Consider the following 19,104-nt stretch of genomic DNA (forward strand, 5'->3'; position numbering starts at 1 on the left):
CACAACATTTGTTTTTTATAAAAGTGATATTACATTCAAGTACGTTGGCGTTATTGACACTCTAGCGGCAAATTTATTCTTCAATGAGACAGAGGGCACATTGTTTAGAGCATACCTTTCCACATTGTCTGATTCTGATTCTAGCGGGAGCTTTGATCAACGTTGTGAGCTGTAGACATGTAAATGAATTCTGTCAGGTAGAAGGACAACCTTATTGACACTCCCACTCACCTGAAAACAAAACAGAAGCAAAAACAATATAGTTTTTTCTTCATTTACACATTTATTTTTAATATTTCTGCTCAATAAATGTGTCCGTTTATGGCTTCTCTTAGCCTTCTGTAACATAACGTTCTCATTTAATTCATTGAAGTCTATGAAGAATAAATTTACTACCTGTAGTTTTGAGTACCTACTATGAATAAAATATATTTTCAATAAAAAATCTTAATATGTCAATTGCTATCACACTTAGCTTCTAAGCCTGGGGTTTATCTGAAAGAAAATTCCGAAGTTAAAAAGAACAAGTACGAAAACAAAATTCTGGCATAATGCCCAAGCTACACCTTAACTTATTTATTTTACTGACTTATTTTTTAATACTCTGCTTAGTGAAATAAATGTTAGGTGGGCAGCAGTAGTGAAAGTGAATTACTTTGGACTGAAATGGATTTCCTGCCTCTTCCCAAATACTACCTTCTACATTATCAGAAACAGTTAAATGTCCTTTGGTGTTTCATATCTATAGAACACTCTGGAGTTAAACAAACTCAATAATCTGGATATTTGAGAACTTTTTGTGTGTTTATGGGTCTAGGCCAAGAGGCAGAGTGCCTTGGGAGAAGAATAGCGAAGGAAGTATAATAGGGCCTGTAAGTGACAGATTCCAGGGCTCACCCTGACTCTATATTGTGAGATTTGTTTGGAACCTAAGAGGTTTTGGGGTTTGTCAGAAAGAAAGGTTTTGGGGTTTGTGCTGGTAATCCATATAGAATTAGTGCCTGGGAAAGCAGCCACACTGCCACTTTGCAATTTGGTAACCCTTAGCCTTGAAAGTCCTGAGAGGAGATCCTGCCCAGTAGCTATTCTTACCACTGCTTGAATCAGAGCTCACACATTTCTGTTACAGAGGCAACATAGTGTAGCAGTTAATATCACAAAGTCTAGAATCAGAAGTATTGGGTTTATACTTCAGTTCTAAGAAACTGTATAGATAGACAATGACAATTCTGTATATAAAAATAGAACTCTGACCCATAATCGGCAGTCACCAGACTAGAAAGGCAAGTTATCACCTCTGCAGCAAATTGTAAGGGAGGTAAAGCCATAACATCTGTAGCAATCAGCCCCCAAAAGCCAGGACTTAATTAATAACTGACAGAATCCCTAATTTTTACTCCTGCTTCTGATGTGGGACCAACCAGAGACAGGCAAATCTGCTTCCCAAACCAGTCCCTTAGGATCTAGTTAGCCCACCTCCAGCTTTCCCAGACCAACAGCCTCCAATCAGGCTTCCCTTTTCCCTTTTCTCTACTGTAAGGCTTTATCACATTTTTGTCTGCCTTTGAGTCTACCAACTGAAAGTGACAGTGACTAACTCCCTCATATTAGCAAGCCCTGTATACCCTTGTTTTCTTGCAGGTGATCTTCCTTTATTTCTATATCTCCTCCACTTGCTATCTATGCTACTCTGTGCATATCATTAGTGAAAGACAAATAGCCTTACCTCATTGAAGCTTCCACCTAAAATTAACTTTTTCAAAACAGAAGTTTGATTTCTATTACCTTCATTGCTGTATTACCACGTTTATACACAAGTCTTAGCCACCTCAGACACCTATTTTCTTCTACAGTCATCTACATTTCAGGAACTGACACAAGAGTTTCCTAGATTATTTTAAAGCTCAGTGTTAAACTGTGCTTAATTTTCTTTAAAATACTTAAGCTAGACAAAGCAATACATTTCTGTGTTATGAGTTTTATTGTCTTCATTCTTCTGTGATGAGTTAGTATTTGGAAGTGCTCTAAGTACATACACTTAATATACAATGTAGGTGGTTGGTTAGCATTTGAATGACTATCCAGAGACAACCAGTACATTTTCCATTAGCAATAAAGACTTTGCTATTTAGTCGGGGAAATTAAAAATAATACCTTATTAATAAAAAGGAATGTTGTTAAAAAATTCTGGATTGGCTAGGAATACTGTGCAGATATCCCTGCTCTTGGCAGAACCAGCTATAAGAATAAGTTTCGTCAGCAGCCATTATCCAGGATATTCTTGACTTGGAGTTTGTTTTGTTTTTTTGGCCCCATATGTAAAATGGTATGATTTAATTAATGTAATGTTACATAACTTCATTTATTAAAAGAAAAGTTGAATAGCTGTTCAGTTTATTCAAAGTTTTAAAATATATTCATTATATTGAATACTAGGTGTTTAAAAATTCGACATTTTTATAAATATGCACAATTTCTTTGTATACCTTAAACAGTAACTTTTTTACATATGTCGGTAGTATTTCCTTGTTATATAATTTTCTGGTTTGTCTTATTTCAGCTATTCTTAGTAATAAGTACTTTTTGTGTTTTGTTTATTTTTTAAATCGTTCCATTGCTTCCGTGGTTAAAGCCTGAGGCATATAAAGACAAATACAAATTGAAAATAAGAGTCTTACTTTTCTCTAATGAAAATAAAAGAAGAGATTGCTCTCTATTTCTTTTTCTTAGAGCATTTATTTTTAAAAAATGTAATTTTAAGTACTATCTCCTCTCTTTGAATGTATATAACTTCTTTTGAAGACTATATACAACTTTTGTCAGCTCTGTGACCTAGGAATGTGTTTCTCAAGGATCTGGGAGCCATTTCCTTGGAATGTAAACAGTAAGAGAAAGCAATTTTTGCCAATTGTGAATAGTATCTATTTTTTATTGTGGTTTTGTAATAATCACTAATTAATAATTACTAATATATAACAATGTTATTGATTTCTGGATGCTAATCTAGTATCTACCAATATTGGTAAGCTACTTAATCACCTTTCCTACCAATATTGTTACAGTGTCGCTTTCTTAATAGTAATATTATTTAAAATATTAGTGTATTCTTAGGGTGACTGCAAAAGAAACTAATGTCTATATAAAATTATATCTTGTTAAAATACTTTTAAGGACAATATGAAATGACACCGAAAGTTGGGGAACATGTTCTTTCAGAACCATATGGAACTTTTAATGACCCATCCCTCTTAGTCATTATTTGTTTCTTGTTAGGCTTGCTAACTTTTGATGTATTTGAAATTATTTTTCCCATTGTCTTCATATGTGAACATGAACTGCACAGGGGATAGAATTTTTGTATACCCTGTATCCTCAAAACCCTGTAGCATTGAGATCAAGTACTCTGACAGCAGACCCTATATTTAATATATATTGTCAACCCCAGGATTTTAATACTGCTGTCCCTGGCTCTTAGCAAACTCTTAGTAAATATTTGTTCAGTCTTCAGTGAAAGACTTGGTATTTCTGCTAGTCCCAAGATTAAAATTTACCATGGTATATAGAAGCTATAAGAGAGAGAGTTGGCAGGTACTAAGAATAGACATCTTCTAACAACATGGTTCAAGAAAGACTTGATAGCTTTGAAACATAGTGAAAGTATTGCTGCTGGAGTTTTCAAAAAAATAAAGCACATCAAAATGCAAACAAATACAAAAATGCTGGACAAATGTTGACCTGGGTTGGCTGTGATATTATAAATAAAATTTAAGCAAAGCTAGGTACTCTGTTTACATATGCTTCAAGATTCTGTCCAAACCTATGATTTGATGCTTATCATCACTGAATATGTATCATTCTACTATTGCTAAAGGATTTATTTTATTTCAAAAGCAAATTTTATTCACATATATTCAGCCTTTATAGTTTGTTTCCTTTGACATATGGCAGCCTACATACAGCAGCAAGTTTTTATGTTTGATACTGAATTTTTATAAGGATTATAATCTGCCTTTTAAGGTAGTGCATAAACGTTGGGCTTCACCCCAATTTGAAGCTGAATCATATTTGGAACAATGATCTGGATGTTAATGAAAATAACATATTCCAAAATGTGTACATGGAAGTTAATAAAATGTATGTGGGTATTCACATTCTATCAGACTACTAAGCAACTTATTTAGTCATAACTATATAAGTAGCATATAATATATTTAATGATTTAAGATCAATCTGACTAATAGCCATGTGTTCTTCTGCTTAGTGTACTTCATTCAGGGTTTCAGAGAGGACTGGGGTTTCTGAAGACAAAATAAAATCAACCAACCAACCAATCAGACAAATAAAATCACCTACTCATTGATTTATAAAATTTAAGTCAAATTCAAGCCTTCTTACCACAAGCAGTATGACTTGTGGCAATGTATTTAAAATCTGTGAACCTACTTTCCTTCCACAGATGGTAATGATAATAACATTTACCAAATAGCATGTTAGTAGACTGTAAGAATTATATGTAGAAAACAAATTCATGTATTTAAAAGTTTTATGAAGATGTCATTAAGATGGCAAGTAAACTTGTCTTCAATTTATATGTAATTGAATCTATTTCTTATTATAGACTCTAAGACATCAATTATTTATTAACTGCATTTATTGGATTGCTTTGATCCACTTCATAAAAGATACAATGCTAAAGAAATCTCTAAGCTCCTAAACAGCCAAGATTGTGTTTTGCTAAGAAACCACAGTTCCCTAAACATCATTGAACCCATGGTTCATGTGGATAGAACTTTGCATTTGAAATTGTATTTATTCTATTTATTATCTATGCCCAGTAAAGACCACATTCTGCTTGAAATTATTATTTTAATCAATATTGTAGATGTTTTCCTCAAATTAAATCCATTTTTGTGTCAGAATTTGAAGTTTGTACATGAAATCATTTTTTTTTCTGTAATTGTAAGAACTGCTTGAGCATCCTCTCTTCCTAGATGATAGCATAGAAAGCATCTTTGTGTTTGGGAGTTTGTCATGGAAATATTATTGATAACATGAATGACTAATAATCATATTCGCACATTGTGTCCCATGTGTTCAACCTTTATCAACTATTGAAAAATAACCATTTTTTTGCTCTTGCTTTATTTGATAAAAGAAATCAAGTTTAGTTTAGAAAAAATTCTAACTATAAACAAAGATAATATAAATTTCTATGAATAATCATACCCATCATAAATGCATTCTATTCATTTTTAGAAGATATTTTCTTTTTTCAAGTTTCAGATATACAGAGAAATTCAAAAGATAGTAGAGATAATCCACATATACCCCATCAACCAGTTTCTACTACACCTTACACTAATATGGTAAATTTGCCACAATAAAATAATAGTGATATATTATTGTTAACTAAAACTCACAGTTTTTACTTATAATTTTTATTTTTATTTTGAGACAGGGTCTCACTTTGTCACCCAGGCTGAAGCACAGTGGCACCATCACAGCTCACCTCAGCCTCGACCCCTCCTGGGCTCAGGCAATCCTGCAATCTCAGCCTCCTGAGTAGCTAGGACTACACACACCCACCACCATGCCCGGCTAATTTTTTGTATTTTTTTGTAGAAGCAGAGTTTTGCCATGTTGCCCAGGCTGGTCTCAAATGCCTGGGCTCAAGCAGTTTGCCTGCCTTGGTCTCCCGAAGTGCTAGGATTACAGATGTAAGCCACCGTGCCAGACCTCCAGAGTTTATTTAGATTTCTTTAGGTTTTTTGCCACTGCTTATGTGCAGTTCCTTTTGTATTCAGTGTTACTGACTCTACTTATATCCAAAGCTATATAGTTAACCATTTCCCCCATCTGCCAAGCCTCTTCACCAAAGTTTTTTCATACATTTGTAATACAGTTTGATTTATTTGTGATCATCTTCATTCCTTCCTAAGATTCTCCCATCTACCAAATGATTCGTTTTAATTTGCAAACAATGTGTCATTCTTCGTGCTGTAAAATTTTGTGACATTTGACAAATGTATAATTTTATGCATCCAACATTACCATACCATATGTATTGTTTTCACCACACAAAATCCTGTGTTTCACCTATTTAACTCCCTCCTTCTACCTGTACCTATGAAGATCACTGGTATTTTTAGTGTCTAGAGATTTTCCTTTCCAGAAAGTCATACAATTGGAATTGCATGTAGCCATATCAGACTATATTCTTTCACTCAGCCACATGCATTTAAGTTTTATAAATGCATTTTCATGGTGTGATAGCTCATTTCTTTTTAGTGTTGAATGAATTTTATTGTATAGATGCACCACAGTTAATCTGTTCATCATTGAAGGGCATCTTGGTTGCTTCTAGTTTTGAGCAATTACGATTAAAGCTGCTATAAATGCTCATATGCAAGGTTTATGTGAACATAATTGTCAAATCTGTTCGATAAGTACCTAGGATGTGATCATATGATAAAACTATGTTTAGCTTTGTAAAAATTATTAAATTCCCTTCATGGTGGCAGTATGATTTTGTATTCCCACCAGCAATGAGCAATGATTTAGAGTATTTTTATGCTCTGCTTTGTCTCTCTAGCATTTGGTTTTGCTTTTAAATAATTTTAGCCATTATAATAAATGTTCTGTAGCTTTTTTTTTTTTTCGGAGTCTTGCTCTGTTGCCAGGTTGGAGTGCAGTGGCATGATCTCAGCTCACTGCAACCTCCACCTCCCTGGTACAAACGATTCTCCTTCCTCAGCCTCCCAAGTAACTAGGACTCCAGGCATGTGCCACCATGCCCAGCTAATTTTTGTATTTTTATTAGAGACAGGATTTCGCCATGTTGGCCAGGAAGGTCTTGATCTCTTGATCTCATAAGTCTCCCACCTTGGCCTCCCAAAGTGCTGGGATTATAGTTCTGAGCCACCACGCCCAGCCGCATTTCAGTTTCTTAATTTTCAATTCCCTAATGACAAATTATTTGAACTTGTATTTTTACTTACAATAAAGACTATTTTTTTCAAGAAAATATGGAAACTACATCTCTATCACTATCCCTATCTATAGTACCTATAATGTCTATCAATATTAATATTAGTCAGAAAGTCAATGTTACAATTATAAATATATATACAAATATAAATTTGTAACTTCTGAACATTTTTGTATGTTTATAACAAATGCTATAGATTGAATGTGTCTTTTCTAATTTATATGTTGAAATCCTGGCCTCCAAAATAATGGTTATTGGGAGTTGGGGACTTTGTGACGGCCCCATTCTCATGAATAGAATTAATGTCCTATAAAAGCAGCCCTTGGAGAGACAGAGAGCAACCTCTTGTTGCTTGCATCATGTGAGGACACAGCAAGAAGGCGCACTTTTAAGGAAGTGAGCCCTCACTAGATACTTAATCCACTAGCTCTTTATCTTGAACTTCCCAGGCTCCAGCACTGGTAAGAAATATATTTCTGTTGTTTATATGCCACCCAGTTGGTGATATTTTGTTAAAGTAGCCCGAATGAATGAAGGCAATAAATATAAGGAATTTATAATCTAGGCTTTGATTTGGTCCTCCAGTCTCATGCTACTTTCATGAAGTCTAACAGAACTTCAATGGCTTTATTGGGTGATCCTCACTGCTCTTTCTTTATGTTCTTACCAAAGGTCTTTTTCTTTCCTTCTATTAGTGTTTTTCTCTGGCCATTTTTGTTAATTGGAGAGGTCTAATGGACAGCTTTCTTTAGGGTTACTTTTTGTTTGTTTGTTTGTTTATTGACTATGGTTTTTTTTTTTTTTTTTTCATTATCAAAGAAGGAAAAACATTGCTGGCAAGAGAAAAACAAAATGCTAAAATGCAGGAAGTAACACACCATGTTTATAAACTAAAAAGTAGGCAGCCTAGGGAACAAACCATGAGGTTCTTTGTGGGCTTCATGACAGCCATTAATACCAATTTGAGCCTGTAAATTTGGGACTGGAAATGACGATAAAGTTCTGACATAGATTGGCATGGTAGAAAACTTTCCAAAGAGAAGAAGGAATTAAAAGTTATTCATAATTGTTGCAAGCTCCCTTAATCTAGCTCTTAGAGGTTTTGTTTTGTTCATTTATTTTCCCTAAGATAATAAAACGAACAATTGCTGGGAAAGGGGAAAGAAAGTGTTCCTTTTATAATTACAGAATAACCCTAATAAAATTTTTACAACACAAAGCGGTTAAAAATAAATCTCTCCCTAAAATAAATGTGTCATTACTAATACAACTTTTAAAACTTAAAGTAAAACTATTTCCCTACATTGTGTCTTGTGAAGTATAATCACTAAATAATTTCAGGATGCTTAAGAGATGATCAAATTAAAGAAATAGAATTAAGAAGTTATGTTAAATAAACCTATAATTTATCAGTTAAATGTACAGTAATACTTGAGACTAATTTCTTACATTTGATTTTGATTTTTTACCAAAATCACAAAAAAGCTATATTAACTTAAAGTTAATATCAATGCTATTAACAGAGAAAATAAAGCAATAATTTTATCATTTTTATAAGATTATGTTCTAAACAGTGAAAATATATTTTTACACTTTCATTCTTTCCATGGTGAGTATATTCATAGCAACTTTAGCATTTTTTCTTTTCAAGCGTTTTATGAATTTTTGGTAGAAACAATTTCTAACGCTACAGTAACAATTCTACTATGGAAAACTGGGTCAAAGGTTGAACACAAATAATCTAATAGAGACCCTAATACCTATTCTCATTGTCATCACAAGCATCTTTTGCTTTCAAAATCAAAACTGCAAAGAATATTAAAGGTAAAAGTCTCATTTGATCTCTATGTATAACTGCATAGAGATGAGTCTTCTTAGACATACAGCATTCTCGAGAACTAATTAACATTAATTCCATTATAAATACCTCTAAATGCAGTTGAGAAGAAAATAACTCATCACTTAGAACTAAGTCCATATCGCCGGGCGCGCAGTGGCTCACGCCTATAATTCCAACACTTTGGGAGGCCAAGGCAGACGGATCACCTGAGGTGGAGAGTTCAAGATCAGCCTGACCAACACGGAGAAACCCCCTCTCTACTAAAAATAAAAATTAAAAAAAGTAGCCAGGCGTGGTGGTGGTCGCCTGTAATCCCAGCTACTTGGAACGCTGAGGCAGGAGAATTGCTTGACATGGGAGGCGGAGGTTGCGGTGAGTCGAGATCGCGCCTGTGCACTCCAGCATGGGCAACAAGAACGATCTCCGTCTTAAAAAAAAAAAAGAAACGAAATAAGTCCATATCATACTGGGACTTTTTTTTACAAAGTAACTCAAAAATTACTTAATTGTTGGTGAATAATGTTTGTCTTTGTTGTTTACAAATTTATCAGAGATCAGAGATCAGATACTATGAAGACTCAGGATAAAAAGTAGATTTTTGTCTCATAGGAAGATAATCTCCAAAGGGTATGATTTCATTATTATGGAGAAAATGTTCTAATTTCACCTAGCAGCAAGCTTGTTCTGATACATTTTTAACTTCTGCACTTTCTAATTAGCTGATAAACTCCTGTTTCCCAAATGTTCTTAGAATAAGCGTTACAACTTTACTGGTTCACTCATTAATGAGTTGAATAAAATTTTGAACACATGTTCACTATATATTCTTAGCAGTGTCAAATTTTAATATTTAAATGTTATTTTTGACAAATAAATGAATTGCATTCTGATATATTTTCTTTAAATGTTTAATTAAAATGCATTGCATGAATACACGCTTGTAAAAAGTACACAGAAACAGTAAAGTACCAAAGAATCTCTTTCATTCTCAGACTCTCATCCCTTCCTCATTAATAATTATTGTCAATTTGATGTGTTCTATTCCAAATTATTTTTAAATGTGAAAACATATATGCAAACTTTTCCCTAAACACACAAAACCACACCTTGGAGTATAGGTTTGAATAATTCTGTGTAGCAGATAATTTAACCTTGCCCAAAGAGAGGTCTGGACTTTGTCCTGGGTCCTGGGTGATACTCTCCAAACCCTTAAAATTTCCTGCTGGACAAGCATACCTTTGTGAACCTGGGGGCTTTGTGCCATGCTGGAGAGTCTGGTATATGTGGAAGGTTTAGATCACTTGGTATCACCTTGACCTTAGAAGGATCTGCAGACAGGGGTCAGCCAGTTTGGAAGTCAATAACGCCCATGTGGCCAAGCCTCAGTAGAATCTTTGGACAGCAAAGCTTAAGTGAGCATCTCTGGCTGACACGTTTTTTCACACACTATTGCTAGAAAAGTTAGCACTGATCATTACTCTGCTGGATGAAGAACTCTGCCTGAAGAATTTTCTGGATTCTGTCCCATGCATAACCTCTCTTGGCTGTCCTTAATCTGTATCTTTTTGCTATAATAAACCACAACTCACTGTAACAGCTTCCAGTGATATCTGGTTAGAGCTTCTAGTGAATAACTGAAATTGAGGGTAGTCTTAGAGACCCCTGAACTTCAAATCGGCATCAAAAGTGAGGGTGGTGCTGGGTGCAGTGGTTCACACCTTTAAGTCCAGCACATTGAGAGGCTGAGATGGGAGGATTACTTGAGACCATAAATTCACAAATGGCCTGGGCAACATAATGAGACCCTGTTCCTAAATAAATAAATAAATAAATAATCCAGGTGTGATGGCATACATCTGTAGTCCCACCTACTAGGAAGACTGAGTTGAGAGAATTTTTTGAGCCCAGGAGATTGAGGGTATACCAAGCTATGATCAGGCCATTCTAGTCTGCAAAATAGAGTGAGATTCCATCTTCAAAAAAAAAAAAAAGTGAAAGTGATCATAAGGACTGTTTCTTAAGTCTGCAATTATGTGCATGTGCACTTTGGGGTATATATCACAATTTCTTAAATTAGGGTGCACATAATTAAGATGCCTCACTAATTTTAACGGGGCCACAACTCTCAGTATGGATACTCTCCAAATTATTTATTTAATCATACTCTCATTATTAAATGGCTTTTTTTTTTTTTTTTAAGACAAATTCTCACTCTGTCTCCCAGGCTAGAGTGCAGTGGTGCAATCTCAGCTCATTACAACCTCCACCTTCTGGGTTCAGGTGATTCTCCCGAGTCAGCCTCCTCAGTAGTTGGGACTACAGGCATGTGCCACTATGTCCAGCTAATTTTTTTTTGTATTTTTAGTAGAAACAGGGTTTTGCCATGTTGCCCAGGCTGGTCTCTATTCCTGAGCTCAGGCAATTCATCTGCCTCAGCCTCCCAAAGTGCTAGGATTACAGGCATGAGCCACCACACCTAGCCACATCATCCAGTTTTCTACATTCCAAACAACAGTGTAAGAAACGTATAAACAAGTATATTTGTGAATTAATTCAAGTATATTATTTTTTGTGATAAATAACTGGACAGGAATTATTGGAACAAAGAGTATTATATTTTGATAATTATAGCCAAATTGCTCTCCATAAATTATCACTTCACACATCCATCAACATTATATTTGAATACTATTTCTACATGACCAATATATAATATTATTGCTAATTTAAATACTTTCAAATTAAATGAGAGAAGTGATACCTAGTTTTTATCTTTAAAAATTGTTTTCTCAACAATGTAAAAGCTTATAAAGCCATATTTTCAAAAGTCTAGTGATCTTTCGCATTTCTTCTTCTCTGGATTGCTGAGTTATACTTTGTCTCTAGAGTTCTTATTGTTTGTCTACTTGTAATTTATTTAAAAGAATTTATTTATTTATTATGTTTTCTTTCCCCATACCTTAGTCTAAAAGGAATTTATTCTACAGTATAAATATTTCCCAAATGCTTATTTCAAGTACTTTCTTCTAGATCATTTCATATTTAGAAATTATGTTGACGTTGAATGTAAAAACATTTTGTTTTACTTTTTTTGCTTAAATCTGTCAATATTTCTACTTTTCAATGTTCTTTTTCTTTAAATATAATGCCTGATTTTTAAAATCTCATATTGTGAATATAATCACCAAAATTTTGATTTACATCAGATTTTTGTCTTTACTATATTTTATGTAGAGTATTATTTAGAAAAAATATTTTAATATGAATAGTTATAATTATCCCAGTAGCTTTAAATGTAGTACTTTTTAAAAGAGTGATTACACATTAATTTATATAAAAGATAACATTCCAACTTATGCCTAAATATGTTGCTGGATTCTATTCTGTTACATTGTATTTTGTCTCCTATATTTTCAAAACATGAAAACATTCTTTATTGGAAATTTTAATATGACTTCTCTTCTTTTTTACATTAGTGATGACCTGTTGAAAGTTATATATGAAATAGTTTCACAGTTAGCCAGAAATTAGAGACTATTACACTTCAATTTTTGCCATATTATGAATATCTTTTTATGATTGAATATACTCCAAGATTTACCACCTCAACCCTTTTTGGGACTGCCTCTGCATTCACAAGAAAAGAAAGATTTGTTCTTATAGACATCAGACTAAACAGGATTCATAAGATAAATTCAAAGCAAAAGAGGACTATAGCTTTGAATACATCTAATGCAGCCCTGAAAGTTTTGCAAGGGAGTATAACATTTAGAATATTTGACTCTCTCTCTCTCTCTCTCTCTCTCTCTCTCTCCCTCTGTCTAACTCTCTTTTTGTCTCTCTGTCAGATGACCTATTTTTTCATTGTTATTATATGATACAAACTCTGTTAATAATGAAAAATAAAGTACACGATTTCTTCTTTGCTAACCACCTCTCTTTAAATTACCCTAACTATAAAGTGTCTTGAGGTTTGATTTCTGGTAGGGAAAATGTATGTTCACTCCCATCTCATTTATTATTATTAAATTATATTTTATTATTTTTTGAACAATTACTATTTTACATTACATTTATAATACACTGGCATGTTTTCCTAAAATCAGCTTTGAGTGTTTAAGTACGATCTTGTTGAATATATAGTTTATTTATAGCAAATAATTTGAAATTTGTACTTATGATATATGAGAACATGGTATAGATATTTATTTGTTTGGATGCCATTATAAAAACTTTGAAAACATTGTATAGTTTTTGAATATAATTCCTACCCATTTCTTGTTGGATGTGTTCAAAAGTTTTTTAAAGTTTTTATTTTTATTATAAGTAATCCCTTTAGTTTATTATATATTTATGGTCATCCATGCTGTCTAGCATAATCATGTATTTTATCATATGTTACTCTGGTATGAAAGCATTTCATTTTACATGTCTAATAATTTTATATTTGAATATGTTTTCACATGTATTTCTGGTAGCAAATAAGATGGTTTGCAAGTATTTATTCTATAAATTGTTTATTGCTTCAGGTAGAACCTCTGTAGTATTCTTTTATAGTGCAGATTATAGTGAATATTCTAGTCTTATTTTTAACTTTAATGGAAATATTTTTATAGTTTCAAAATATTAGTTATTAGTGATATTTTCTGTTGGTTTTTGTACTTAATTTGTATTTGTTTTAAAGTAGACCATCTATGTTATAGTTTGTAAAATTATCTTTTATCACTGAGTAGTGAAATCATAGTGCTATGCATTTAATTAAACTAATTATGAGAATATTTCGTTTGACCTATTGATCATTCCATTCCTGGGACAAACTTTACTTAGCAATGATGCATCACATTAATTATAATTAGACTTTATATGCTAAGGTTTTAACTAAATTTGTCAATTTATACTTTAAGATATCATTACATGCAGCTTAGTTTTGTGTTTACCTCAATTATGTTTACTTCATAATTATCAATTATGTTTACTTCAATTGTGGGCGTTAGGGTTATCCTACTCTCAAAGAACGAGTTGACACATAATCTATTCAGTGATCTCGAAATGTTTATCACAGAATATATTTTCTAGCATGTTTGGTAGGATATCATAATACATCTGACTTATTTGCAGGTGGATATATTTTGTTTTGTAGAATTCCCATTGTAATTTATTTCTAAAGAGCCCATAAATCATTTACTTTTTCATTAACTTAAGAAATATTGTCAGAAAAAGAGATGTGTCTGTATATGCGTATGAGTGTGTCATCAGCTATCTTGGACCAAAAGTGAAATTATATATATTTTAAGTTATATAGCTTTAGAAAACCTGGCTCATAAAATTACAGGTTTATAGTCAGGAAATAATAATAAAAATCAAATACATTAAAACTTTTGGTTTATTTTTCCAATAAATTTTATACATTAATACTTGTCATAAGTAAGTGCAGCAATTTTAAAAAATAATAATTATTAATTTTAAACTCCGTAAAGAGTAAAGAACTAAAGATTGTCAAAATAGCCACTTGTCGCTCAGAACTGGTGTGTACATAAACACTTGCTACTCCATTTAAGACCTGTATTGACAGATGACATCTATGTGTCTTTTGCTACTCCATGGAGATGATTTAGTTCAATCTGAAGAGTGTTGTCAGTCTGTGGGTGCTGCTTTTCAACGCTAATCCTAACATACATTTAAAAACAGTAAGAGAACTTGCTCATAAAAATATAAAATCTTATATATTCTCCCCATAGTTTTTTTTAAGTGTTTGAATTATTTTTCACTGCAAAGCCCTTGATATTACTCTAACCATAATTAAAATGCATGTAAAAGAACATTGTAGTTGTTTCTCCTAAACTTATTCATATAGTATTATCCTAAATTAGTAAGGACAGCAAAGTAGTTTACATGATTTATATTATCACATATATCTCTTTGGGTATGTAGTATGTCACAGAATTTCTGTGCATCATTGAACCAACTTTTACCTCTCTGATTATAACTTTTCTTCTAAAGTTTTTATGTTAAAATCTACCTCTTAAAATATTTTCAGTCACAGGTACGCTTATTAATATTTTCATTTATTTTTTCATATTGCAGATTACCTTAGAACAGTAGTTTTATGGTTTTCCTAGTTTTTCAGTGAAAAAAGTAGGGTTTTAGAAGTTATTTTTAAGGCATCTCCTACACCCATAGCTGATTAAGCCAAAGTTTTGTTAATAGAGTAACAGAACAAAAACAATTCCCTCTTCTTTCAGCTCATCACCTCTCAGCTATGGCTGTGTTACTACAAATGATAAGGCAAAATGACCACAGTTAATTGCTGCAGGCTAGCGAATCTTAAAACTGATCATATATTGGAATCGCAAGGAGAGACTTTTAATTTATTGATATTCAGGACAAACCTCAAACCAATGTAATGAGAATCCCTGGTGGTAGAACGTAGATAAGGGCAGTTTTTAATGCTCCTTAGGTGACTCAATGTACAAAGTAGAGAAAGTTCAGGGTGGTAGGAGCAGGAAAGAAACTGTGAATAATTCTGGGCATCTTATTTTCCAAGTTAGAATTGCATAAATAAGTAAAGTGTATGAGTAATTAGCAAATCAAGAAGATCGAGAAGGGCAGAAACAGAGTAATTTTACAGTGCAAAAACTGAGAAACATCACTACAGCTATCAACATCAGCATCAGCAGTGAAGACATAGCCTTGATATGATGATATGAAAATGCCAATTTTGCTCCGTCATGTTTCTCCTCAAAATACATAACCTGAGTCTAACATAAGAAAAACATCAGAAAACTCCCAATAAATGGACATTTTGCAAAATACCTGACCGGTATTTCTCAAAAGTGTCACAGTCATCAAAAACAAGGAAGTACAGGAAACTCTCACAACCAAAAGCAACCTAAAGAGATGTGAAGACTAAATTCAATATCATATCCTGAATGGTATCCTAGGAGAGGAAGGTAACATTAAGTCAAAATTAAGAAAACCTAAATAAAATATAGACATAATAGTGCATCATTATTTGTTCATTAATTGGGACAAATATATCCTACTAATATAAGATGCTACTATGGGAGTCTCTGTCCTCTTTTTTATTTTTCTGTAAATCTAAAACCTTTCTAAAGTTAAAAAACAAAGTTTATCAAAAAGAGAACGAGAATGCCAAAAAGTCATTGTGTCTACTTTATGAAGACATTCTTATGAGCAGCTTTACTTGTAAGCAAAATTTGAAAATATAAAATTGACTATTCTCTGCACATTTTTTTGACTGGCACTGGAAATTTCTGCTAATTAGAAATATTCACTAGGTGCTCTATGTCAAATATTTTCTCTGGATTTATCATTTTTTGGCATAGCTCATATTTCTAATTAACTTTATGTGAATAATTTCCAAATCTATGTTCCTCCAGTTCTGTCTTCCCACAATAGCTGAAGCCATATTTCCTTCTTATGCAAACTTTTTCATAGTTTCATTTTTCAGATATATACACAACAGTAATGTGCTAGGAATTTTGTAAATCACTATGCCCCACCTTCTTATCCAAATAAATTGTTTTTTCCACCTTCTCCAACCCAACAACAACAACAACAACAAAAATCGGAACCTTTCAAAATGTCTCTAATTTTTCTACTTCAAGGTTAAATTAATCTATTAATAATATTCTTCAAGTTCCATATTTAGAGAAATAAGAAATCCTATTGATGTTATCATGAAAATTTTTTATGTACCACAGTTAATTGCTGCACATTAGTGAATCTTAAAACTGATTATATATTGGAATCGGTTGCATAAAATTTTTCATTTTTACACAATTATGCCTAACATGCTATGTGTGTTCTACAGTTCCTGACACATTCTTCACTAGCATCAGTGACCTCAGTTTTCTCTATCCTCTGTACAGCTTCAAACTTCATTATCATATCCACCTTACAAACAGCCTGTGAAGACTCCCTCTTTCCAGGCAAAGCAAGGAAGAATTTCTAATCTTGGCATTCAAGATCTTTTATATTCTGACCCCAAGACATCAACCTTATTTCCTTTGTTTCATAAAACAAGTTTACAGGTTCTCTGCTCTGAAAGTTAGGATCATGCAGTCAGGTAAAGCGGTTGTTCACATTCCTGTTGGTGTGGCTTTTTGTCTTTCTCTTTCACAGCAAATCCACCCACACAATAATGTTGCTTTCCTGACCCTTGTGTTTTCTGCACTCACTAATTTTCATCAAAACTTTAAGTACCTTTTAGCACAAATAATATAGCCCAATTATGTTATATCTTATTCTAAATGTTACTCAATTTTAGATCTAATCTTCTTGAAAACAGATGCTATTTTAAATAATTTCCAGGCCGGGCGCGGTGGCTCAAGCCTGTAATCCCAGCACTCTGGGAGACCAAGACGGGTGGATCATGAGGTCAGGAGATCGAGACCATTTTGGCTAACACGGTGAAACCCCGTCTCTACTGAAAAATACAAAAAAAAAAAAAAAACTAGCCGGGCGAGGTGGTGGGCGCCTGTAGTCCCAGCTACTCCGGAGGCTGAGGCAGGAGACTGGCGTAAACCCAGGAGGCGGAGCTTGCAGTGAGCTGAGATCCTGCCACTGCACTCCAGCCTGGACGACAGAGTGAGACTCCGTCTCAAAAAATAAATAAATAAATAAATAAATAAATAAATAATTTCTAAAGACTGCCCCTCCTCCATGCAGTCAAATATGAAAATGTAGGTACCTCAGGGAGACATAAGTAATTGTTAAAATACTAACATAAGTTTATGCTCCAATAGAGAAATTTTCTGTTTTTAGAATAGTTAGATCACAGAGAGGACAGAAAATTAAATTGGGGAGGAATAGTACAAAGATTGGGAAAACCTAGGGATAGGCTATGGTTGACTGAAGTGAGAAATCCTGACAACTACGTCACTAACTTGACAGTGCAAAGCCCTCAGTAAAGGCTCTAGTTGAGGACTTAATGGACACCATGCTAGTGTGATCTCCTGTGGAAACATGAAATGCTTGCCCGGAGAATCTGTTCAGACATTAAAGGAGAAAATACATGGAGTCAAACTTTTATTGAACTCCTAACTAGATGCATTTCCTTTGTCATCAACTTTTCAGGTTTCCTAACTGTCAAAAAGTGGTGAGGCCAGGCACAGTGGCTCACTCCTGTAATCCCGCACTTTGGAGGCCGAGGTGGGAGGATGGCTTGAGCCTAGGAGTTCAAGACCAGCCTGGGAAACACAGTGAAACCCTGTCCCTACAAAAATACAAAAATTGGCTGGGTGTGGTGGCACACACCCGTTGTCCTAACTACTCGGGAGGCTGAGGCAGGAGGATCACTTGAGCCTGGAAGGCAGAGGTGGCAGTGAGCTGAGATCTGGTTACTGCATTCCAGCCTGGGCAACAGAGTGAGACAGTCTCAAAAAAAAAAAAAGAAAAGAAAAACAAATAAATAAAAAGTCATGAGAACAGAGAACACAGGTCTCTCAACTCATCTCTGAAGGATTCAACAGGAACTGATAAGTTCATCTACCCTGTCCTCAGAAGTTATTTCAATGAGATGCCTATATGAAAAGCATATAACCTATTCTTGACTGGGAACTTTGACTTATGAATTGACTCTTGGATTTTTTTTCCTCAGATACAAATAATATATCGACCCCTGAAACTTACTGGAAAATCACATATGAGTATCATTAGAGAGAGTAAATAAAATGCAAAAATCATGGTAAGAGTTTTGAAGAAAATGCCTGCTACCAGATAGCTTTTATTTGTCATAACATATATAATGCATTTGGTATCCAAAACTAAACGACTTGACAGTATTTTCTTATTATGAAAATGCTGCTCTAGACTCTGTTAATTTTCCCATAAATCTGGCTATATTTAACAAGCCATTAGAAGGACCTAAAGCCCATGGAGGATGAAAATGACACTAAGAAAGGAGGCATAGATCACAATAAATTACCAGCCACAAATTACTCATGCTAGGGCCTTTTAATAAAAAAAGTAGAGTGAGCTACGATTTTTTTTTTAAGTTAATGAAGAAAGAGATATTTCTATAGATTAATATGGTCTTGTTTTAACATGTTTCTATGTAAAGTCTAGTAAACATTTTGAAATAAGCCCATAAAGCAAGTCTTTTTATCCTTGAGAAAAAAAAAAGTATTTGGAAGTATTGCGGAAGTTTTCAAATCTAATGATGAGTGGGCATGTGGTGAAAGAATCGACCATTTACTAATTCTAGGTAGTGAAAGGCAAATAACACCTGGTAGCTGTGAAGCAGTTGAACAGT

Source organism: Colobus angolensis, unplaced genomic scaffold (genome assembly GCF_000951035.1).
Source record: "Colobus angolensis palliatus isolate OR3802 unplaced genomic scaffold, Cang.pa_1.0 Scaffold118, whole genome shotgun sequence".
In the NCBI taxonomy this organism is placed as follows: domain Eukaryota; kingdom Metazoa; phylum Chordata; class Mammalia; order Primates; family Cercopithecidae; genus Colobus; species Colobus angolensis.